At 45.2% G+C, this 24,469-nt stretch overlaps 1 protein-coding gene and 1 pseudogene across 1 annotated transcript in view; both read left to right on the forward strand.

The window, feature by feature from the left end:
- The window catches only part of PIK3AP1 (phosphoinositide-3-kinase adaptor protein 1), a 117,511-nt gene that overhangs the window by 19,830 nt on the left and 73,212 nt on the right, over positions 1-24,469 (forward strand). The gene's annotated exons all lie outside the window — the stretch shown is intronic.
- On the forward strand, positions 9,785-11,559 carry LOC121164336 (annotated as a pseudogene).

The raw sequence follows: 24,469 nt of genomic DNA on the forward strand, positions 1-24,469 counted from the left end.
GCAACCAGCAGGGAGCTGGATTGGAAGTAGAGTAGCCTGGACTAGAACCAGTGCCATGTAGGCAGAGGATTAGCCTGGATATGCCACCTACTGACCTCATACATCCTTTTTCATGTCTGAAATTGAGTGTGTGTTTCATGGGCAAAAAACATTTGAAATGTTCAATAGCCACATGTGGCTGGAGGCTACCATATCAAACAGTGTAATTTTAAAAAGAAGGCTAACATTGCAGAGGATCTGGGCTGTGTGTCAGTTAATATTTTAATACGTTAGGTATCATATGTGCTTGCAGTACACTTTTCCTGCCCTGGTTTCTTCATACATTCAGTCATTCAGAAAGTTTCCATGAGCAAATAGCCAGCTGCTGATGTTGTTTTCTTTCTTTGTTTTTTTTAAAGATTTGTTTATTTTTATTAGAAAGTCATATACACAGAGAGGAGGAGAGACAGAGAGGAAGATCTTCCATCCAATGAGTCACTCCCCAAGTGAGCGCAGCGGCTGGTGCTGTGCCGATATGCAGCCAAGAACCAGGAACTTCCTCCAGGTCTCCCACACAGGTGCAGGATCCCAAAGCATTGGGCTGTCCTTGACTGCTTTCCCAGGCCACAAGCAGGAAGCTGGATGGAAAGTGGAGCTGCTGGGATTAGAACTGGTGCCCACATGGGATCCTAGGCATGTTCTAGCGGAGGACATTAGCCGCTAGGCCACACCGCCAGGGCTTAATGTTGTTTTCTAATTATTTTCTCCCATCCAAGTACTAACCAGGCCTGTCCCTGCTTAGCTTCCGAGGTCAGACTAGATTGGGTGTGTTCAGGGTGGTATGGCTGTAGACATTCTAATCCTTTTCTTTCTTCCCCTCAAGAAATGTCATTTTTCTTTCCCTACTCACCTTTCTCTGGCTGTTTCTATATTTTGTCACTATTCAGCCATGTTCCCAGACTTGGAAAGCACAGTATTAGTGAAGAAAAATTAGACTTGATTTAGCAACAAGGATTCTGTCTGCTAACTGACCGGTTTACCCTCTGAGCTAGTGAACTGGTGAGACTCCTTGCCAGCCTTTGGGAAGACAGAATCGAGCGAGCCAGGCTGCTGGTTTGCCCTTCCAATAACCCCTATTTGGGTCAGAGTCTGGTTAAATGGATTCCTGTTATGGCTATCCAAGGGGATGCCACGCAGGCTTTAGAAAGGAGCAGGCAATTGTCCTTGTGCTGAGGGGTGACATCTGAAAGATTTATCTGTTTATTTGATACACAAAGAGAGAACTTTCATCTGCTGCTTCATTCCCCAAGTGCCTATAATTGAAGCCAGTGGTGGCCCGGAACTCAATCCAGGTATCCCACATGGGCAACGGGAACCTGACCATTGGTGCCATCACCACTGCTCTCAGAAGCTGCAACCAAAAGCCAGATCTGGGAGTCCAGCTCAGGTGCTTCAGTGTGGGATGTAAGCGTATTAACTGCCAGGCTGAACACCTGCTCCTGCCCAGACTTACGGAGTGGGAAGATCTGTGTAGTATGCTGTTACTCATGCTCATGTTCAAAAGGGACATACCTAACTTGATGAGGGCATCATGTTTTTCCTAGAAAGATACACAAGAAACTGTAGCTAGTCGTTACCTTTGGGTGGGTAGACGACATTTTGAGCTTTCTGTTGTAGACATTTCATGTTTCACTTTTGATGGGAAATTTTGTAAAGCAAAGTGATAGAATTATAGGAATTTTGTGAATCCAGGAGAAGGTGTTGGGCTTGTGCCCAGCTGTTCTGAGTAGGTTGAGCTTCAGATTTTCTTTTGTGCAAACTCACTGACCTTTTATTCTTGGCTTCATAGGCTGGTCTTCTGGTAAGGGGAAGGACGTGGTGAGGGTACTGCGGTAACGTCCACATGTCACTTGCTTGGTGAGGGCCAGTACCTTAAGGAGGGAAGCTGCTTATCACTGAGTCAGATTTTGACCCTTGCCAAATTTTGGCTGACTCTTCTTAGGTCGCTACAGTTCTTACCATAATCACTAAGAGAAAAGTTTGTGTTTCACAGGGTGACACTAAATAAGTCACTAGGTCATCAGGATTTGTTCTTGTCTTCTTTAAAACTCCAGGAAGCAGGATCCATGTAAGCATTTCAATGTTAATAGCCACGAAATTCCCTGATTCCAACTCTGTGTGATTTTATATGCCTTGTGTTTCTTCTTTTAAAAAAATGTATTATATTTATTTGAAAGGCAGAGTTACAGGGGTCTAGAGGTAACACATGAGTGCAATACCTTCCATCCACTGATTCACTGCCCGAGGCTGATCCAGGAGTCAGAAGCTTCTTCCTGGTCTCCCATGCGGATGCAGGGGCCACGGCCTGGCCTATCTTCTGCCGCTTTTCCAGGCACTTTAGCAGGGAGTTAGGTCAGAAGTGGAACAGCCAGGTCTTGAACTGGCATCCATAGGGGATGCCAACACTACGGGTAATGCTTTTTTATCTGGCAAGCCATAGTGCTATCCCTGACCATTGTTGGAACTTCGTTGGATATTTTTCCCAAATCCAATTTTAGATAGAATGCCTATTTCAGCTAACAAATTATTCTTCATAACATAATTTTAAACTAAACCTTCAATGAAGTATTAATAATATTTTTCTGTCCATGGGCATTAGCTCAAGTTTCAGTCTTAGGAGATTATAACATTATAGTACATTATACTGTAAGGAATGTGTATCTCTGACATTTTATTATTTTGCTTGTTATGGTCTACATGAAGATTTAAACATGTAGGCTCATAGGAAGATAACAGGGTAGGGGAAATGGGGTCAAATAGGCATGACAAAATGAGTCTGTTAATTTCCCTATTATTACAGAATGTTTTCACAGTTTTTCAATTTAGTTTCCGCCTGCCCTTCACATGAACAGGAGTGTGTCTGAGCTGGCTGGGAAGTAGGATGATTCAATGCTGTACATGACTCTTGATCCACGCCTTAGAGAAATTGCTGAAGCCATGATAGGCTTGTCATATGGACTTCTGAACAGAACATTTTCCATTCCAGTTGGTTTGGTAAAATTTAGGCTTAAAAAGAGGAAGGTTGATTTTCCATGACACAAAAGATAAGCAAAATCAGTAGTTGATAAAAGTTGCCTGTTCTTTGTGGTGGGGGCGGGGAAGACATTTGGAAGCTTTTCAATTTTTGTTGTGTTTATATTTTTAAAAGACATTGATCTAAAAAAAAAACCCAAATATTGGTCTCCACTGATGATGTTTTATGTATGTTTGATGCTCAATAAATGAACATGTGGATGTACGGATGGACCTCTATGACTTATTCTTCCATAGCTTTATTTGGCTTTATTTATTTAAGATGTCCCTTTCTTGAGTATCTCAGGTAGGAGCTTGCCCTGTATGTGTTGTTTGGATTGGCTATTTCCATTGCATTCCTTTATCTTGTGTCACATGTTTCTAAACTGAAAGATTCTTCAGGCTCATTCAAAATAGGGACATAATCTATGGAGCATGCATTTTTTTGAGTCCATACTTAAAACTGTACCAGATTCAGCAGCCTGTCCTGCAGAAGAGTTAAGTATGCCCTACCTGAGTTAGTTAGCAGTTGTCAGCTGCTCAGCATGTGTGCTGATCCATTAGCAGCAGAAATGAAACAGATTGTACCTTTTTAAAGGAGATGTTAAAGTGGTGAGCTCTACGGAGCGTGGAGGAAGCCTCTAGAATTAGCCTCATCATTTGGGAATTTCTAGGCATTATTTCTGGGGGTGGGAGGTTACCTTCTGAATATACACATCTTCCCCACTACCTTTACAAAATTAAACCCAGGCTAGATTGAATGGGCACATTTTCTCGGCCCAGTTTCCAATTTCAAAGGTTGTTGGCTCTCTCTCTAACATCTGATAGCACAGGAAATAGAGGGGGAGGCTGATGATGACGCGAAAATGCTCCACTTTTAAGCTGGACTAAAATAAGTTTCCTTTTATACTTACAGCTCATGTTTGAGGCTGTGGCTGTAGTCAAAGCTTCCAAGAAGACACGGTTTCAAGTCAGAGCAGCAGATAGAATAGTAACGTTGTTGACTACTTTGTGAGCAGGTGAAATATGGGAAGGCTTTACCGTTGCATGAACTAGGCCCCCTCTCACTTTCTGCACCTTTCTGAAGATCATGTCTGCAAGTCTTGCTGTTCAGGGAAGGTCTTTGAGTAAACTTGTAAAGTGTTTTTCTGTTGGAAATTTTTCAGAAAAATCTGAACTCCTTAGGCACTCATTTGGCAGCCTACATGTTTATTTATATTTTGTAGTCCCTTTAAATTCAGAGTCTCCAGAAGCTATGGTGATCCTTTTTGACAAATATTGTATTTGTTTATCTGAAATGTTGTTACTGAGCAAAAGTGAGAGGAAGAGAAAAAGAGATAGAAAAATAGAAATAGGAGAGAGAGAAAGAGAAATCTTTCATTTGTTGGTTTACTCCTCAAGTGGTTGCAATAGCCAGGGTTGGGCCAGACTGAAGCCAGGAACCTGGAACTTCAGGTGTCCCACATAGGTTTAAAGACCCAAGCACATGGACCATCTTCTGCTGCTTTCCCAGGCCCATTAACAGGAGACTGGATCAGAAATGGAGCTGCTGGGACTTGAATCAATATCCATATAGGATGCCTGGTGTTGCAGGCTGAAGCTTAACTTGATAAGCATAGCATTGGCTCCAAAAAATCCTACACTGTCTGTCTCCAGGGTGCTGATGTGATTAAACTGGAAGCAATCCAGTCCTGGAATCCCTGCTGGGAAAACTGAGCCAGGGAACACTTGCACCAACAAAATGAAAATACAGCATAGAAGCTCCAGAAATGGGAACTTGGGGAACAGCTGATCCAAGCATTTCAGTTTCAGATGAACAAAGTAGGACCCATATTGCCCATTGACAGAGATGGGACTGCTAGTCTGTGTTACTAGTTAACTAGTGTCTATGGAGCTTCCTGGAGTGTCTGCAGTAGGTATGGCACTGTACAGGATCCTGTTGAGACTTGATGACAAAGTTGGCCAACCCCTGCCCTCGTGGTGTTGATGAGTTAACCAGTCATTTGTCCTGTTATTTACTTAACATCGAGAGTGTCCATTGACATGAAGGAGAAGCCAGAGAGTGCCTGTGAATTAGCAAAGGACTTGACACCTGCTGCGTGCTGTGCCGTTGATAGTTCCTCACAGCATCAAATAAGGAATGTTGAGTGACCTGCATGTCTGTCTCAGGACTGAGACTGAAAAGCCAGACCTGTAGTCACACACGTTAGACATGGGACTGTTTAATGAAAACTCAGAATAGTGATCAGATCTGTCTGATGTGTCAGAGTAGCTTTATTTAAGCAGTCAGTTTTAAAGAAAATGATTTATTCAAGAGGCAAGGAAACAGATAGAATTCCCATTTTCTGATTTACTCCTCAAATGCTTATGATGGCTAGCTGAAGCTGGCCTGGGCTAAAGCCAGAAACTAGGAACTCAATCCAAGTCTTGTGTGCAGAGTCAGGGAGCCGATTACTTGTGTGCAGAGGCAGGAGGCTGGAGGCAGAAGCAGAGGCAGGACCCAAACTAGGCATTCTGACATGGGGTGTGGGCAAATACTTGCCCCTAGGTATTCAACATCGGAGTTAGAATTTGGCTTCTTAAATTTGGAGGCAACAGTGATGCTGATGTGTATATATTAATGTGCATACAATTTTCTTTTTATTATTATTTTTATTATATTTTTGAAAGTCTTTACATAGTTAATTAGGGTAAAAAGGTTCAAGGGCTACAGGAAAGTGGATAAGACTATTATTTCCACATTGTTTCCTTCATGTATCTGTGGTAAAGGTGGATGTTAAGGGAGAAGCCCCACCCAGTCTCCCACCCTGTCTCCCACTCCAGGTCCCTTATGTGGGGCATGCTCCGAGGGTCTTGCTCAAGTGGTTTTGATAGTTCAACAGTTATGAATTGCTGCCAGTCCCACCACTCCAAGCACGATGAATCCACTGATTGACATAGTCCATCATAGAGTCTCCGTTTGCCCAGTTTTTCACTGCCAATACATAGCTGAGGCGGTTGATTGACTTGTTCTGTCCTCTGTCTTTTCATGGTTAGGGTGATGGGCTGTGCCGGGCCCTGTACTTGCTAGTACATAAAAGAATCTGGTCTGGGAACACCTAAGACAAAGTTTCTTTGGGGTTCTCCCCAATCGAACTGCTGGACTCAGAACTCAACGGGTGTTGCAGTCTAGCCTGGTTCTGCCCAGCACACACTCGGCCCTCACATAAACCAGTGGGAGCTGCAGCCTAGTCGGAGCGACCCTCAATAACCCCCACCAGGCCTGCCCACTACCCTGGGTTGCCAGTATGTGCAGCAGACTAGGCCAGTCTGTCCCACATCCCATTCAGCTCTCATACATGTCAATGGGCATTGAAGCCTAATTCCATCTAACCAGCTCCACTATCCATTCCACACACATGCTGTTGGGTGCCTTTCTGTCTGTCCACTCCAGCTCCTTTCCTGGTTTTTGTGCTCTCCCATGGGAGTGGTCACCCAAGAGGGAGGAGCACAACATTTTGCTTCTGGGCCCACTTCCGGATTATGCACTCTCCAGGTGATTCTGTGGTTTAACTTGACAGAATTAGCACCCAGTGCCAGCTTCTGCCAGCTGATGCTGCAGCTAAGCCCAACCAACTCTCACCCACTCTAATTTTTGTTTGCATCAGTAGGAACACTCAGCCCAGCCTGGCTTTTCCTTTATCTAGTCCACATGAGGCCCACAGATGTTGTAGCCCTGTTTGGTCTGGTCTGCACTAATCCCAGCTCAAGCTCTCCAATGGAAGTAGCTGTCCAGCAGGGGAGCACCCCCATATTCCCCTTGCCGACTCCGCCCTCTTCCTTCCTGGTTCTCATGTGTGCTGGTTGGGCATTGCGGTCACATCCAGTACAGGTAACCTTACGTTGGCCATCCTTAATGTGCACTGATTTTTTTGTCGTGACCGAACCTGGCTCGACCCACACTCTGTTCTGGTGGATGACGTGAACTGATTCAGTCTTTGTGGCCGCTTGAGGAGTGAACCATCTGACAGAGGATTTTCCTCTCTGTCTCTCTTCCTCTCTGTGTATCTGCCTTTCCAATAAAAATAAATCTTTAAAAAATAATAAAAGGCAAATTTTAAGATTACTTTGCTAAATAGTTTTGCATTTGTAGCTTATTGTGAAAAAATCCTAAATCTGGGAGTGATAAAACAAAAAAAAAATAGGACTTGATGGATGAGGATACAAACTAAGATTAAGCAAGCAAATGTTTAAATGGGTACCAATTTTGTAAGTGAACATTTGTGTTGGTAAATATCTTACATTAGAAAAACTTCGGTTCCCTAATGTTGTTGTAACTAGGGCAACTTTAAAAGGAACACTCAGAAAATGGTAAGATTGTCAGAGCTGAAGTCACTAACAAAAGTTTAGACTCATACCACCAAGCAAAGAACAGAGGGAATGGATATCCTGACACACTGGTAGTACGTGTCCTTGGTAGACCAGTTGGGAATTCTGCTATGATGATGGAATCTCCAACTAATAGGTAACCTTTAATTATGTTGCTTTACAGAGGTCCCAAGCCTCACCTCCCACTGTTCAACTGTAGTGCAGCAAAGGGAGAGGCCAGGTTTTCATACTTTACATGAAAAAGCGCTGAGGGTTGAGGGGAACATCAGCTTGGGAAGTCTCAGCAGGGTGCTCACTGCTCCCAGAGGCACTCTTTGCTACCTTTCAGACCTCACACAGATGGGAAGAAGCTTCATCTGAGATGAAACTTCATCTGAGATGATCCCAAACCTGATTCTTGTGTGAATTTGCCAGTACAGGGTCTGGCACAGTCTGTCTCCCCATTCAGTTTATGCACATGCTGGTCTTTGCAATTGCTGGGTCAGTTCTGTTTCCAGCCCTGTCTTCCACTTGAACCAATGGGTGTTGTAGTCCAGCTTGATCCTACCCACTTCATACTCAGCCCTCATGCAAACCAGTGGGAGCTGTAGACTAGTTGGGGTGACTCTCCATAACCCTCACCCTACCCTGGTTCCCGTGTATGCCAGTATGTACCGCAGACTTATTCAGTCTGTCCCACATTCATTTAGCTCTCATTCATGTCAGTAGGCATTGAAGCCTAGTTCAATCCAACCAGCCCTACTATCCAGCCCACATACATACTGGCAGGTGCCTTTCTGTGTAGCCACCCCAGCCCCTGTCCTGGTTTTTGTGCTCTCCAGTGGGAGTGGTTAACCCATGAGGGAGGTGTCCACTATCTCCCTTCTAGGCCTCTTCAACTTCCAGATTATGCACTCTCCAGGTGGTTCTGGCATTTAACTTAACAGAATTAGCCCCCAGTACCAGCGTCTGTCATCTAAATCTGTGGCAAAGGCCAACCAACCCTCACCCACTCTAATTTTTGCTTGCACCAGTCAGAACAGTCAGCCCATCCTAGCTTTTCCCTGATCTAGTCCACATGAGGCCCACAGGTGTTGTAGCCCTGCCTGGTCTGGTCTGCCCCAATCCTAACTCATGCTCTCCATTGTGAGTGGTTGTCCAGCAGGGGAGCCCACATTCCCCTGCCGGCTTTGCCTCCTCCCACTGGTTTACATATGTGCTGTTTGGGCGCTGCAACCACATCTGGTACAGCTTACCTCATCTTGGCATTCCTTAATGTGCACTGGTTTGTCTTGCGACTGAAACTGGCCTGACCCACGCTCTATGCTGGCACTCGGATTTGCCTGTGGTTGATGTGAACAGGTTCAGTCTGGTCTGCCCCCTACTTATTCCATCTGTATGATGGTGGGTATCTTCTTCTGGCTTGGTTTGGGTTGCTCCATATCGTGTTTGCTCCTAAGAAGAGAACTTCAGCTTTGGCAAAAGATAAATTAGCCAAACTATGGACAGGGCAAGATTGCAATTGAACCTTTGGAGTACTTGAAGCCAAGGCCTTGGACACCACAGCTTCCTATCACTTCTGTGTCTCTGAATATGAGTCTTGTTTTCTCAGATGAATCATCTCTAGCAAGGAAAAGCAGAGGCTAAGAAGCTCCCATACCTCCTTTATTCCATGTCGAGCCCTGGGGAACGCACCTTGGTTTCTTTGCCCCCAAATTCAGGCATCTCAGAGGTGGTGTCATTAATTGAAGTTGGATCAGATTCCTAACTCTAAGCTAATTAAATACCTGTGGCCAGGGCACTGGAGGATCACAGAGGTCCATTTTGGTACCCTGGGCTGTGGGATTTTAAAAAACTGCACTACTTTCATTCGATCTGCATGTTAGAGACAAAAACCCAGGCCTTCAGTGCTGAACTTGGCATTTCATTCACTGTGTTTTGCTAACTTCCCAAAGAATACCAGGGAAAGGAATGATGATAGCCTTCAGACATTTGAAGGACTGTGACATGGTAGGAAAATATTGTTGGAGAATGCTCTGAAGGGCAGATTAGGATTCCTGGATAGTGGTAATTGGCCAGCTTAAGGGATAATGCTAACAACAACATAGCAGGTGCCCTCGGAAGTGGTGGCCAAAGCTCCTATCATTGGAAGCCTGCTGGTCAAGTTGGTGAAAGTCTGCCAAAGATGCTGAAGAACTCCCCAAGACTGCTTCTGGGCTGGTGACACTGACAACTAAAAGCCCAGGTCCTACAGCTTCTCACTGGTTTCTTCCTGCTTCCTTCCCAGTAAGGTAAATGGGATGCGGACCAACTAACAACTGTGCTAAGCACCCTGCCTGAGGTTACTGCTTTCTTGCAGGGAAGAGGTGATGGATGGATGTGCGGGATGACCAAAGGCCAGATGAGCGGGTGGAAGGGACAGCTTCTGAAGGGTGAGAAACAGGCAGAACTAGCAAGACTTGGGACATAGTTGCAGGCCAGAAAAAGGAAGCAGTCCAACGGGAGGGTTCAGTTCACAAAGGTGAGAGTTGGCACAGAAATATGCATTGGTGGGAGTGGGAGTAAAGTTTTAGAAAAGCAACGGCAGCAGCAGTTCCAATAGCAGTAGCAGTGGCCCTGGGCCCAGGGCTGCAGGTGCTCCCAGGGTGTGTTTGTGTGTTTCTGGGGCAGCAGGAGTTTTGCATAGGGCACCAGGAAAAGTCCAACTCGTGTTCATTTACAGAGATCTTTCTCATCTTGCTTGACAGTGGACAATTGGCCTGAAGCAACTGAGTCCATGATGGAGAGAGAAAAGGAACAATTCTGTAAACACTTTATTGGTGGCTTAAGCTTGAAACCACAGAAGGAAGCTTGAGGAACTACTATAAACAGTGGGGAAAAATTGAAGATTGGTGTGGTAATGAGGGATCCTGTAAGCAAAAGATCAAGATTTGGTTTTGTAACTTTCTCAACCATGGCTGAGGTTGATGCTGCCATTGCTGCAAGACCTCATTCAGTTGACAGAACAGTGGTTAAGCGAAAGTGTGTTGTAGCTGCGAAGAATCTTGAAAATTTAGAGTTCAAGTAACTTTGAAGAAATTGTTGTTGGAATTGAATAAGACACTGGGATACATCACAGTAGCTTAACGGCTAAGGTCCTCGCTTTGCACATGCCAGGATCACATATGGGAAGCTGGGTCCTGGCAGCCCTGCTTCCTGTCCAGCTCCCTGCTTGAGGCCTGGGAAAGCAGTCAAGGACGGCCCAAAGCCTTGGGACCCTGCACTCGCGTGGGAGACCCGGAGGAGACTCTGGCTCCTGGCTTTAGCTCGGAGCAGCTCTGGCCGTTGTGGTGGCTTGGGGAGTGAATCAATGGATGGAGGATCTTCCTCTCTGTCTCTCCTTTTCTCTGTATATCTAATGTTCCAATAAAAATTAAATAAATCTTTAAAAAATAGAAGAAGGCACTAAGGAATATCACCTTAGAGATTACTTTGAAGGATAGGGGAAGAATTATTATTGGAATAATCACTGATAGGCAGTCTGGAAAGAAAAGAGCCTATAGCTTTATTACTTTTGATGATCTTGATCCTGTGGATAAAATTGTGTTCCAAAAATACCATATTATCAATGGTGATAATGTAGAAGTAAGAGAGGCTTTGTCTGGGAAGTCCAAAAGTTCTAGGAGTAGAAGAAGAGGTAACTTTGGTTTTGGAGATTCATGTGGTGATGGTGGAAATTTTGGACCAGAAGCAGGAAGTAATTTTAGATCTGGTGGATATGGAAGTGAATGTGGATTTGGAAATGGCTGTAACATGTATGGAAGAAGAACTGAAGGTGGTAATTTTGGAGGTAGCCCTGGTTATGGAGGAGGAGGAGGAGGAAGAGGGGCTGGAAGACTTGGATATGGCAGGCAAGGTGGGGGTTACAAGAGTACAGTGCTTATGACACCAATAGAGGAAGCAATTATGGAAGTGGAAATTACAATGATTTTTGGGAATTATAACCAACAATCTTCTAACTACAGCCCAATGAATAGTGGAAACATTGGTCATAGCAGGACATGGGGGAACTGTATGGTGGAGTTGTGTTTTGTGAATCCAGTTGGTTTTGGTTGGGTTCTAGATATTGTGTGGAAGAGGCATTACACACAATTACATGTCTCCTTCCTAGACTCCAGCTGAGAGGGAGATCAGGGTGCTCCGTCATCCTGCTCAGCAGCCACATAGTGCTGGGGGCTGACCAGAGAAGGAGTGTGGAAGCTGTGGGTGCTGCTGTGGGTGCTTCTGTGGGTGCTGCGCAATGCCTTAGGTTCTGAGAAGATGGAGTCATTTTGTCTACTCCTTATCACATGGTCCAAGTCCTTCTAATTTGTTATTCAAAAAATTTCTATTTATTTTAATTTAGTTTGAAAGGCAGAGTGAATGAACAAGCACACGTGTGCATGTGCGTGAGAGAGCAATCAGTCATCTTCTGGTTCATTCCATAAAGGCCCTCAATAGCCAGGCCCAAGTGAAAGTGTGGAACTCCATCTGGATCTCCCACACGGGTGTCAGGGGCCCAGGCACTTGAGTCATCATCTGCTGTGTCCAGTAGCAGGTCTCTGGATGGGAAGTGGAGGGCCTGGGACTTGAAACAGGCGCAGACATGAAAGGTAGGAGTCACAAGCAATGACTTAACTGCTGAGGCAAACACCAGCCCCCAGTGTCCTCCTGATCTGAACTCTGGTGTCCAAGATGTCTCCTTTCTCTGGACTCCCTACAACTCATTTGCGACATCCACAGGTACCTCATGTCTCACCATTTCCTGTGAATCCCCTAGGTGTGCTTTCATTGTGTGGGACTCCATCGGCCTGGCCTGGTGCTTGCTCTTGGGGACTTTTGCAAATGCTCATTGGTTGGTTGGCTGTTTGGCTGGAGACTTGGAATGCAGATATAATTACTTTTCTGCAGAAGCAGCTTTAGAACAGATGATTAACTTTCTGCATAGGGTCATAGTCATTATCTGTCACAAAGGTGTACTGCTGCTTCCATCCTGAATTGCTGAGGGGGAAAAATGCTCTCAGAACATTCATGAGCTAAATAAAGAACTAAATGCAGTTGCATATTTGCTTGAAGTGATCTTGCTGTCTTCCTATTAATTTATATTTGTTAAACACCCACACAGGGACTTGACTGAGGACCAGTGCTGTATTCTGCACAGCCAGAAGACCACAGGTTGTGCAACAGCCCCAGACCCCATCACCTCGAATAGGGAGCCAGGGCAGCAGATGAGCATCTGTCCATTCTTAGCCAGTGTCAATCAACATCTGAGGTGGACTCAAAGGGCTGAGCACAAATTGTATCCTAGCTGGCATCCTGTGCCAGGGCCTGTTGTTGGAACTAAATCCCTAGTTCCTTGCTGTGTCGTTGGTCAGGACACAGGTGCAGACATGTATGTCAGAGGGCTCTGGGCATGAAGGGACTCAGTCAATTGAAGCAGCAAGTCCAAGTGTCAGACGGGCAGGCCAGGCCGCTCGTGTGGATGCTAAGACAAGGCTCTCTGGGGCTCCATTTCAGTGCTCTGAGCAGGTGCAGGGAAAATTCTCATCTCCCCAGGCTGCAGGAAATGGGACTGGAATGGGGACAGGAGCCCAAGGCCCTCTCCCTCACTACTTGTACCTTCACCAGGGCTGCACCAGCTTTATCAGCATTTGTCTGCTCAGCTTGTCCTCTGCTATGTGTTCTCAGGGCAACTGGTTGGGTGTTAAGCCCTAAGCACGTCTTTGTTGCAGAAATGATTTACTTTATGATAATCTATTTTTTTTCAGTTCTAGAAGTATTTATTGCAAACATCAAAAAAGGAATGTGTGCTTGTTATGAAAATATTTTCTAACAGGAGACTATAGTGGAAAAAATGCAGCTGTTTAGTTGTGAACTCTGGTCTTCCACAGAGGGGCCCTCAGCAGGGGATTAGTGCACAAACATCTGTCCGTCCATTTTGGCAGATTTGTTGCACACACACTGAAAGAAACATGTTTTCTTTGCAGATAGAATCACCATTATTCAGCAACGTGATTTTAAAAACGGTTCTTTTCTGTAATTTTTAACACATGTATGTGACATTTTTGTAGCTTGCTTTCATCTTCATGTATATATTTTTAAAATATGTATTTGAAAAGTAGAGCAATAGAGAGGGAGAGGGTGTGAGAGGGAGGGAGGCAGGGAGGGGAAAAGGGAGAGAGAGAGAGAGAGAGAGAGAGAGCGAGCTTGCATCTGCTGGTTTATTCTCCAAATGGCTGCCATAGTTGGGGTTCAGCCAGGCTGAAGCCAGGAGCCTGAACTCTATCTGGGTCTCCTACATAATGTTTGTGGCAGGGACTGTAACACTTGTACCACCTTCTGTTGCCTTCCCAGGATGTTGGCAGGGAGCTGCACTGGGAGCTCAGCAGGCAGGTTGGGAAGCAGCTCTCTGATACAGGATGCAGGCATCTCAAACAGTAGTGTAGCATTCTGCATCACAGCACCCACCCTGACAGCTGTCTTCTGACTGATGCTCTTGTTTCCATGTCATACCTCTCCACCAGGCTGCCAGAAATGTTTTTTAAAATCTGAATGAGGAATCATTAACTGTGAGATCAAGTCCAGATTCCTTAATATAACTGTTCAGTGCTCTCTACCATCTTGCCCTTGTGGAGTTGTGCAGAAACTTCCTGCCCCGTGGAAGGGACTCATGTACACTCCAATGAATTAAATAGTCATGGAGGTCCTGACCCCTCGACCCCAGCCTGCTCAGTCTCCTGCTGTCCTCTCCCCTGCTCTCCAACCCCTATTGTCTGTCCTGCTTCTTAGCTTATCTCAGGGCACAGGGACCTCAAGGAGTCAAGCATTATATAACATTGTCAATTCCTGCTTATTATGGGTCTGCAACCCAATCCTTTAAAAAAGCAGCAGCAGCACTGGAAGCTTTTTGTTAGTCTTTTCTCCTAGAGGAAATACATCTCATAAGTCTCCTGCCTTTTTTCTTTAAGATTTATTTTGTTTTTATTTGAAACACAGAGTTGCAGAGAGTAGGAGAAAGAGACCAATCTTTCATCTGCTGGTTCATACCCCAAATGCCTCAACAGCTGGAGTTGATCTAGTCACAAGCCAAGAGCCTCCCTTGGGTTCCCTATAGGATGCAGGGGCCCAAGGGCTTGGGCCATCCTCTGCTGCTTTTCCAGGCCACAAGTAGAGAGCTGGATCAGAAACTGGGACACTAACCAGTATCCATGTGAGATGTCAGCGCTTGCAGTCAAAGAATTAGCCTATTTACCATGCCATAGTTCCAGCATCTGTAAGTCTCCTAATGTTGACTGATATATCCTGAAGGCTTCCTCTCAGATTCTAAGATGTCCTTTCTCAGGCATGGAGATGTGGAGCATTGGTTCCAGAAGGCTCACCTGGCTGTCCTTTTCGATGGTGAACATAGCAGGCTTTGTGCTGCTGTTGACCCTTCTCTTTGCATTGCAGTTTTTATTACCCTTAGGTTCCCTTGGCCCCAAAGACCGTGAGATCCACAGGGATTGAAGCAAGGCTAACTGAGAGCAATTGCCCATGAACTAAGATAAAAACCAAGCTGTAAAGCCCCAAATATCTAGCTGGCTCCAGCCTGTGTCTAGCTCAGTGCCTGGCATGTGGAAAAAACTCAGTCCATTTTCTCCCAGGGATGTGTGTCAGGGGTGACAGTTCCCTCTGTGATGGGGAGAGGAGGAGATGCAGTTCACCTTGTGGGAGATATAAGGGCCCTCACCTGCAGTCAGCCCAGCTATAAGATGGCATGGGGGCCAAAGGCAGACAATAATGGGTCAGCATCCTTTCTCCCTGAACTCCAAGTAGCCTGCCTCTGTGCCTCCTACCCACATGGTCCCAGAATGTGGGAGACTTAGGGGTGCTTAGTTCTTCTTAGTGAGAGGCTTATTGAATCTGATGAACGCTGGAAGGACTAACCCCCAGACCATGCAGGGAACATTTTAGATGTGACCCTGATTATCTAAGAAGTGCTGAAAAAAAATCAAGATATAAATAACCTCCAAGCTGAATTTTGTGGCTTCTGTGGATGTATTTATTTCTGTGTTTTTTTTTTTCTCAAAAGCAATAACTCTATAGTCCTAAGAAGCTCAAAAGCAACATTCTTGTCTTCCTTTGACCTCAAAAGCCACACATCTACATCATTGCCAGGAGGCTGTGCTGGGGAGATTGTGATCTTCCTACTAATCTTTATTTAAAAAAAAAAAAACAAAGAAGAAGAAGGAAACAAAAAAGTCCAAGAACTCTGGTGTTGGTGGCAGTGCATGACTTGGCTAGACTTGTCAATTCATATAGGATTTTAACCTGATTCTCAGCTTGTCCAGATTATCTGGCAGGAGCAGGCTTTTGGAGCGAAGTTAAGACTCTGCTTGGAATTTCCACATCCCATATCCATGTTTGTGGAGTTTCAATCCTGGTTCTACTCATGATTCCAACTTCCTGCTAATGTGCATCCTGGAACACAGATAGCAGGTGTGCCTCATTTAGCTGTGTTTCTTTCACTCATGTGAGAGACTTGCGTTGGGTTCCAAGCTCTTGACTTTGGTCTTGCGCAGTCCCAACTGTTGCAGGTGTGCAGGTGTTTGAAAAGCAAACCAGAGGATTCTCTCTCACACTCTCTGCCTCCCTGCCTCTCTCAATATCTCTCTTTCTTTCTTGTTATAAAATAAAGAAAGAAATTATTTGTTTTTTTTAATCACCTTGCTTCATTTTCTTGGTTTCCACTACAACTGAGTTGCCCAGGTCCTGGGATTCTAAATAGCAAGGGAATGACATGTAGAAGAATGATCACAGGGGCTGATGCTGTGGCTCAACAGGCTAATCCTCTACCTTCAAATATCAGCATCCCATATGGCAGCCGGCTCATGCTCCAGCTACTCCACTTCCAATCTAATTCCTGCTTATGGCCTTGGAAAGCAGTAGAGGTTGGCTCAAAGCCTTGCGATCCTGTACCCATGTGGGAAACCCAGAAGAAGCTCCTGGCTCCTGTCTTCGGATTGGCTCAGCTCTAGCCATTGCAGCTACTTGGGGAGTGAACTATTAGATGGAACATCATCCTCTCTGTTTCTCCTCCTCTCTGTGTATCTGCCTTTCCAATAAAAATAAAATAAATCTTAAAAAAAAGAAAATTGAGGATAGTATGAATTTGGAATTTCTAACAAATTCAGGACCTGTGCACAGGTACACCCACATCTGTTACTGGAGTGCTGGTTTGACTCCTGACTATAGACTACTGCATGTTTGGATGATGGCTCAATGGCTAGGCCTTCTGAAATACATCTTTCTTGCCTTTTTCTAAAGACCTTTCTTGTGGCATTGACTCATAGAATGAGAAACGTTAGACTTCTAGGGAGGCCAGCTCTCCCTTTATTTCAGGCTTTGAGTGAATCCTAAACATTTCAGAGAAACTTCCAGTTGCATGTTGAACAGTGAAACCTTGTAGAATTTTTTTTTTAGCAGGGTGCAGGCATCTTTTGGAAATAACAGAACTACCAGTGCTAGCTTGGAGTGGTTCCAATGGGGCACCACTCCAAGGATGGTTGTCACACTTTGGAACAAGGCTTTGTTTGACTCTGACAATTGCTAGCATGGGGCCAGATGCTCAAGCCTTCAGCAGTGTGTAGCCGCAGTTGGAGGAATGAAGTGTGTGGTGCTGAGTGACTTAGAAGTCACTTCAAGTTCCTGTTTTTAGAACCTTGTTAACAGTCTGCTTAAATGTAGCTTTTCCAAAATAGAGTTTTAATGGTTATCTTTTGAATAGCTTGGATTTGCAATTGAAGAGAAAAACAGCTTTTTTTTTTTAGTTAAAAAAAAATGATGTTGGATCAGAGGGGAAGAAGTTGTATCTAATTCTGTGTGATGGTTGCTATGGTGATGATTCAATGCAAATTTAAGTTTATATAAAAAATCCTGCTAAGGTTTTGATTAGAGGCTAGAGGCCAAGCTTGGTATAGTTTGGTAAAGTGCCTAAAAAAAGCATCTCCCAATGAGGGTGGGAGAAAGGAGGTCACCTCATACTCCCCTTCACCTGCGTGTCCCATTGTAGACCAACCTCTGAAACAATAGTTTACTTTGAAACTGGAGTTGTTTCCAAGCTGCACTTCCATATGCGAGCTTTAAGGAGACATTTGGCTTTTGGGAAAGGAAATTCAACACCAGAGGTAAGAGCCAGGTTGAGTATCTTCCCAGACTTTCCAGCCTTTGAGCACTTGCTCTTACCAGCAGAAGGAAAGACACCAACAAGGGTGCTAGTTACATCAAGTTACCCTAAGCTTGGTTTAGCCAAGTACAGTCTTTTCCTTGAATTAAGGTATTTAACGTAAGAAGGAGCAGTCTAAAAGTCAGGAGTAGGGGATCTGATTATGGACAAGTGCTTGTTTATTCATTCTTGCTGTAGGGATACCTACTTAAGTTTTTAGTATTTGTATGTAATTGCTTTAACAGTATACATTCCTCTCTGTTTATAGACATAGTTAGATAAACATACTTTAAAAAGCTTACAGAAATTGGAATTAAAATGAGTTTACTTTGATGTAAACTCTTTCAGAAATGCATGCATCCTTTCTAATTTGCATTGTTATGAATTTTGGAAGTAGCCTTAGGCATGCATTTTTTGTGAATATTTATAAAAGACAGTAAGAGTAAGCAAGTATGCCAGTTTCTTTCCATTAACCACATGCATAGTAACCTGAGTCTTTTAAGTCCCTGTGTGAAATGCAAGTCATGGCTGCCCACCTGGAAATTGCAAATTGAAGACAGGTCTTGTCAATCTCTGATATGGGCACCCAGGATCATTTATAAATTTTTTAAAAGATTTATTTGTTTTTATTGGAAAGACGGATTTATAGAGAAAAGGAGAGACAAAGAGAAATATCCTTCATCTACTGGTTTATGCCCCAAATGGCCACAATGGCTGGGGCTGAGCCAATCTGAAGCCAGGAACCAGGAGCTTTTTCTGAGTTTACCACATAGGTCTAGTGTCCTAAGCACTTGCCATCCTTGACTACTTTGTCAGGCCACAAGCAGGGAGCCGATGGAAAATGGAGCAGCTTGGACATGAACCAGTGCTCATATGAGATCACAGCGCATGTAAGGCGAGAATTTAACCAATGAGCCATCACGCTGGGCCTGGGATCATTTTTAATATCCCAGATACAGTCGCTGCCACCTATGTCCTAAGTAAAATCAGGAGGTAGCTGAATGTGTATTTTGATACTCTTTTATCTACTCTTTACCTTGCACCTCTGTTAAAGCTTGTCTTCTGCACAGTAGTCCCCTGGATGAACATCTTCATTTTTAGAGCCACCCAATCTGACTGGGATCACTCTATTTAAAGCCTAGTTTGTGTCCAATTAGAAGTGCCCGTGTTTCCATAATGATCTTTGTTCCTGACACTCCATCAAACCAGTGAAAATCACCCCTCCACAGCGACTGATGTCAGCTTAACACCATCAGGGCACTGGGGAGCTTGGAGGAGGTGGGGAGGATGCGGTCCGGGGTTTCCTGTCCAGTCTTGCTCTGACTTGAAGGTGTACACAGTACACTTCAGACTCTCAGGGCTGAAGGGGGCCCCTTGCCCCCACGTTCCTCTGTCAAGGCCGTAATTCTGAGTACTTCAGCATGTGACTGTATTTGGAGGTAAGGTTTTGAAAGAGACCATTAAAGTAAGATGAGGTCTGAGGCGGTATGACTGTGTCCTTGTAAGAAGCAGTTAGGGAGTGGACAGGGACACCTATGGAAGAAAGACCTGGTGAGGAAGCAGTGTGAAGCCATCATCTGTAAGCCAAGGACAGAGCTGGAGGAAACTGACCCTGCTGACATCTTGCAGCCTCCAGAAGCATAAGGAAATACATTCCAATTGCTTAGAGTCCCTGCCTCCAGTATGTGATATTTTGTTATGATAGCCTGGCATAATAGTGCAGATTTATGGGTGGACAACATTTGCAAGTGATTGAGTAGTTATCACTCTGAGTGCATTGACCGTCTTGGTCTCGGTCAGTAGGAATGAGCCTAAGTTACTCTCTCAGGTAAACAAAGACAGTTGAACCAGCTCAGCAAGGCAGAAACTAGTGTGGTATTAACTTGTAATTGTCAGTGCAGGATTTAGAGTCATCTATTTGAAAAAGCCAAAAACACCAGTAGCAAAATGCTGCCACTAATCGCTGCTACAGTCTAACGCTACATTAGTGAAAACGCAGCTCTTAAGTTCTGGAGCACTACAGTTTCACTGTTATTCTTCCAGGAGTGTGTTCCATTTGGAGTACCACCTTCTTAGGGAGAAACTGACCATCTGGAATATGTCCAAAGAGAGACCACAGGGTGTCTGGGAACAGACTGGATGAAGAAGTGGGCGGAGAGAAGTGAGGCTACATTCTGAATGGCAGGGGAAGGGAGAGCTCTGGGAGGCAGGTGTGATGGATGTGATGTGGCATTTCCCCATTCCTTCTGCCTGGGTGACTGGGGAGTGAGGGCTGCCTGCTGCTCCCCTGGTGACTGTGTGCATGCAACAACAGATGCCAGAGCAGGCCACAGGAGGACAGATTTTTCATTCCATGTTTATGGGGATATTTTTCTCTTTCCTCAAGGCTTTGTTGTGGCTGGGAGACTGTGGCTTCCACAGCCTCTGTGCCACCAGCCTGAACATGAGGTTCCTGCTGGCAAAGATAAGACAAAGAAGCCTGCAGAACCTGAGGCCTCAGGGATGTCACCAAGCCCATGCCAGCCAGGAGCCCTGCTTGACTGCAGGGCTTTCTATTCTAGTCATCCATGAAGATCAAGTCCCCTCAGCTGGGACTTGTCTCCCCTGCAGCAGGACTGGCCTTGCAGATCCCACGGGGCTGCACAGAGAGGAGGGGATGACACAGAGTGCACCCCAGTGCCTTGAACTCCCTGGGGAGGAGCTCCTGTCCCCATAGGACAGGCTCACCCTGTGTCTTGGTCTGTTTTCTACTGTATTAGCACCAAGGCCTGGGCCATTTATAGAAGATAAAGGTATTTCTCGGCTCATGGTCCTGGAGACTGGGTTCTCAAGAGGTCCCATAGGTCCCAAGGTAGAGGTCCCTGCAGAGTCCTTAGGTGACACAAAGCATGACTCAGTGACAGGGGTACAGCCAGGAGACAGCCCAACTGACTTGGAGGGAGTGGATCCACTCTGCAGAAACTGGGTGGTGAATCCATTGACCAATTCACATGTGATTGGGCTGAGCTCTGCTGCCCAGTCTCCTCTTACAGGTCTCAGCTCTTGTCACCTCCCCATAGGATTGCATTCCAACGGGAATTTGGGTAGTGACATTTGAGTCGGAACCTTGGGATTTTTTTTTTTAAGATTTATTTGTTTTTATTGCAAAGTCAGATATACAGAGAGAAGAGAGGAAGAGCTTCTGTCTGATGATTTACTTCCCAAGTGAAAGCAATAGCCGGTGCTGCGCCAATCCAAAGCTAGGAGCCAGGAACTTCCTCCAGATCTCCTACATGGGTGCAGGATCCCAAGGCTTTGGGCTGTCCTGGACTGCTTTCCCAGGCCACAAGCCGGGAGCTGGATGGGAAGTGGAGCTGCCGGAATTAGAACTGACACCCGTATGGGATCCCGGCTTGTTCAAGGTGAAGACTGTAGCTGCTAGGCCATGCCACCGGGCCCAAGGAAACTTGGGATTTAAAACCATAACAACCAACTTTTTACTGAGTGTAATATTTGCTGAAATGATTCTTATTTTTTAAGATTTATTTTTATTTAAAAGGCAGATTTATGGAAAGAAAGTGAGACAGAGAGAGATTTTACAACCACAGGTTCACTCCCCAAATGGCCACAATGGCTGAAGCTAAACCAGTCTGAAGCCAGGAACCAGGGGCTTCTTCCCAGTTCTCCCATTGAGGTGCAGGGACCTGAGCACTTGACATCCTTTATTGTTTTCCCAGGTTACAAGCAGGAAGCTGGAAGGGAAGTAGAGCAGCCAGGACTTGAACCAGCACTCATATGGGATCCCAGCACTTGAAGGTGGAGGATTAGCCTGTGGAGCTACAGCTCTTGTTTTGTATTCCTTTCTTTTCTTTCTTTCTTATTTCAGATTCCGGTGAGTTAAGATTTAAAAAGAATGCTCATTAAGGTGTGAATGACCGTGAAGCTGAACCTAGTGCCTGAACATTTGCATTATCCCCCAACAAGATAGCACAGATGAGGTTTTATTAGTAGAATGTGGAGGCGGGGAAGTTTCTGTGCAGGAAGCCCATTCAGGTGCTCCCTGCCTACGCTGCACTCAGTAGACAGCTGTCCTCGTACCCTCCAGGGAGGTGTGTCTGGCATGTTTGCTTCTGGAAAGTTGCTGAACCCTGATGAGAAAATAGACTATAATGTGACTTCCAGGCTGGCAAAACATGATGTACAACAGCCTGTAATATGGGAAGCAAAGTTGGAAAGAGCAAGATCTTGGGTTGTTGGGGGGATAAAGGTTAGGGGAGCAGAGGGGCGGGGGATAAAATGGTCCAGGAGTTCTAGAAGGCAGTTGTCTGCCTGTTTTAACCCATGCTCCATTTACACACACACACACACACACACACACACACACACACACACACACACACCCCTTCAATGGTTCAGGTTACAAAAGTAATGTGGTTTTGTTCTTTTCCAATCATAAAAGTTTAGTGTAATGTTGTTTAGGCCTTCAAAGCTAAACCAGTCTGATTTCTCCAGTGTGACCCAACCCACTGGCCTCTGTCGGAGAAGTGGAGTGTCTCTGAAGTGGATCCTTCTGGATCCTGACCCTAACATTGCTTTTTATACATACGAACAATTAAAACCACACAAGGCACCTCAAAATATTTTTAGAAAATTCAAAGACCTATTGGATGGGCGTGTGACCAAGCATATTGCGTATCAAGGAGTCTGGGTCCTAGCTCCACTTTCTGCCTTCACCTTCAACAGCGGCTGTTGTGGGTATTTGGCAGGAGTGTGAATGTGACCCAGCAGACAGGAGCTCCTGTCTTACTGTCTTACTACTTCTCAAAAGAAACAAATAAATATGTAAATAGAAAAGAAAAAGACTTTGATATGAAAAATTTTTGAGATACATGCATTTTTAATAAAACACATTTTCATGAACTTTTAAAAGATTGCCCTGTATGCAATTATTTTTCACTAAAAGAAGCTTATATTTAAATTCCACTTGCAGGGACTGAAGTGCCTTCGTATTTTGTCCCCATGTTTATTACCCTCAAACCGGCCTGGGTTTTTTCTGGTTTGGGGCTCATGTAACCAAATGGGGCTAGCAAGGAGGAGGCACGTGTTTGCAGCAGGTGGATGGGTGCTTGGAAAGTGGATGACAAACTAGTAGGCTCCCAGAGTGTCCCGGCTAGCCAGGACGATGAAACCAAGTTGTATCATCCGGTGTCTGTCAATGTACAGAGAGAGTGGATTCTGAGAGGGGAGACCAAGTAGTTATCTGTGGTTAAAAGAGATTCGACCTTGGCAAAGCAGTGTGAGAAAACCCAGTTTCCATTCCACTTCAGGGCATCATTTCTGAAAGAATTGGGATTTACAGAGAAGCCAAACGTTACTGGCCTTTCCATTAGTGAGAGGGATGCATGCAAAAAAGAGACAAACAAAAGAAGTGTGGTGAGGCCAATTATTAACTTGCAAATATTTTCAGGTGTAATGGGGCAGAAGGTGGTGTAACTGGCGTTTTCCGCCCCCGGTGGTCTGGTCTCGGTCCCGGATGTGGGCGTGTCTGATGTCAGGTGGGCACACTGTCCCCCAAGTCTGGCATGGGGGGGGCCATAGAGAACAAGAACCACACTCCCAAGTGGGCTCAGTGCCCTGTTGGTGGTTGCAGGGCCCATGCTTGCTGCACCACTCTGGGGCTTTCCTTCTGCCTCAGCAGGAGACCCATCTTGCCTGGCCTGGTTGGTGGGTAGGGGAGGCCTAGACCTTGATGTTCCCCGCTGCCACCCAGCCTCAAGCTCAACAGAAGCAGCTCTGACGCTGAAATCCAGCTCCAACACAGACACTTAAACTCCCTTTAAAAAGTTCCCATAAAATGCAGATGATTATTCTGGAAGTCACAGTCTGGTCAGCTTTGTTCAGCTGTTAATTATTAAGCAAAATCAAATTTTTAAGTTTAATTTTTACTCAGTTTGAAAAACTGAAGGTCATTCCTTTAAAGACAAAGAACAGGAAATTCCAGTGTGTTTGCCTGCTTTTATTTATTTATTTATTTGAGAGGAAGAGAGAGACAGACAGACAGACAACTCTCCCACCTGCTGGTTCACTTCCCAAATGGATCAGACAGAAGCCAGGAGCACATAGGACACACTTAGTTGAACCATAATCTGTTGCCTCCCAGAGTGCACAATAGCAAAAAAGTGGAATCAGAAGCAGAGACAGGACTCAGAGCTAGGTATTCTGATATGAAATGTGAGCATCTGAAGCAGAGGTTTAATCAGGACACCAAGTGCTCAATGCCTGACTTGTGTTTTTGGTGACCCTGTGGGATCTAGGGGTTGAAGAAAGCCTTCTGCAGCAGAAGTGGGAGAGGTGAGAGCACAGCATCAGGTTTGTCTGGGGGCTCCTGTTCTTGTGGATTCTTCGCCATGATTGTCATTGAGGCATTAGCTTTGGCAAGGGCTAAGCTAAACCGGCGTCAGTAAACTTGTAACTGCCTCAAGTCATTGCCAGGCCAACAAGAAAACATTTTGTTCCTCCAGTAATAGGTAGGGGCCAGGGACCAGCTGTAGCCAACTGATGTCCACTGTCAGAAAATTAGCCTCAGTTTAAACAAACAAGGTTACAGAGACAAAGGCAACCACTGCCTTCTAGCATAGGTGCTGACAGAGTGTGCAGCATAGCAAAGAGCTCTGCTTAGACAGCCCAGGGGAGACCTCATCCTTGAGGGGAGGGTTTCCAGGGCACAGATCAGGGTCACTGTGGAGATCAGGGCCTGTGCTTAGATTCTGGCACAAGTCGAGCCTTCCTCATATCCTCTGCAGGAAACAGCCAAACTGGGAAAGTCCCTCTGACCTTTCATTTGCGGGTAAACTGGTTTGGTTGAACTGT

The sequence above is a fragment of the Ochotona curzoniae genome, unplaced genomic scaffold, assembly GCF_017591425.1.
Source record: "Ochotona curzoniae isolate NIBS_2020 unplaced genomic scaffold, NIBS_Ocur_1.0 contig_66, whole genome shotgun sequence".
Lineage (NCBI taxonomy): Eukaryota > Metazoa > Chordata > Mammalia > Lagomorpha > Ochotonidae > Ochotona > Ochotona curzoniae.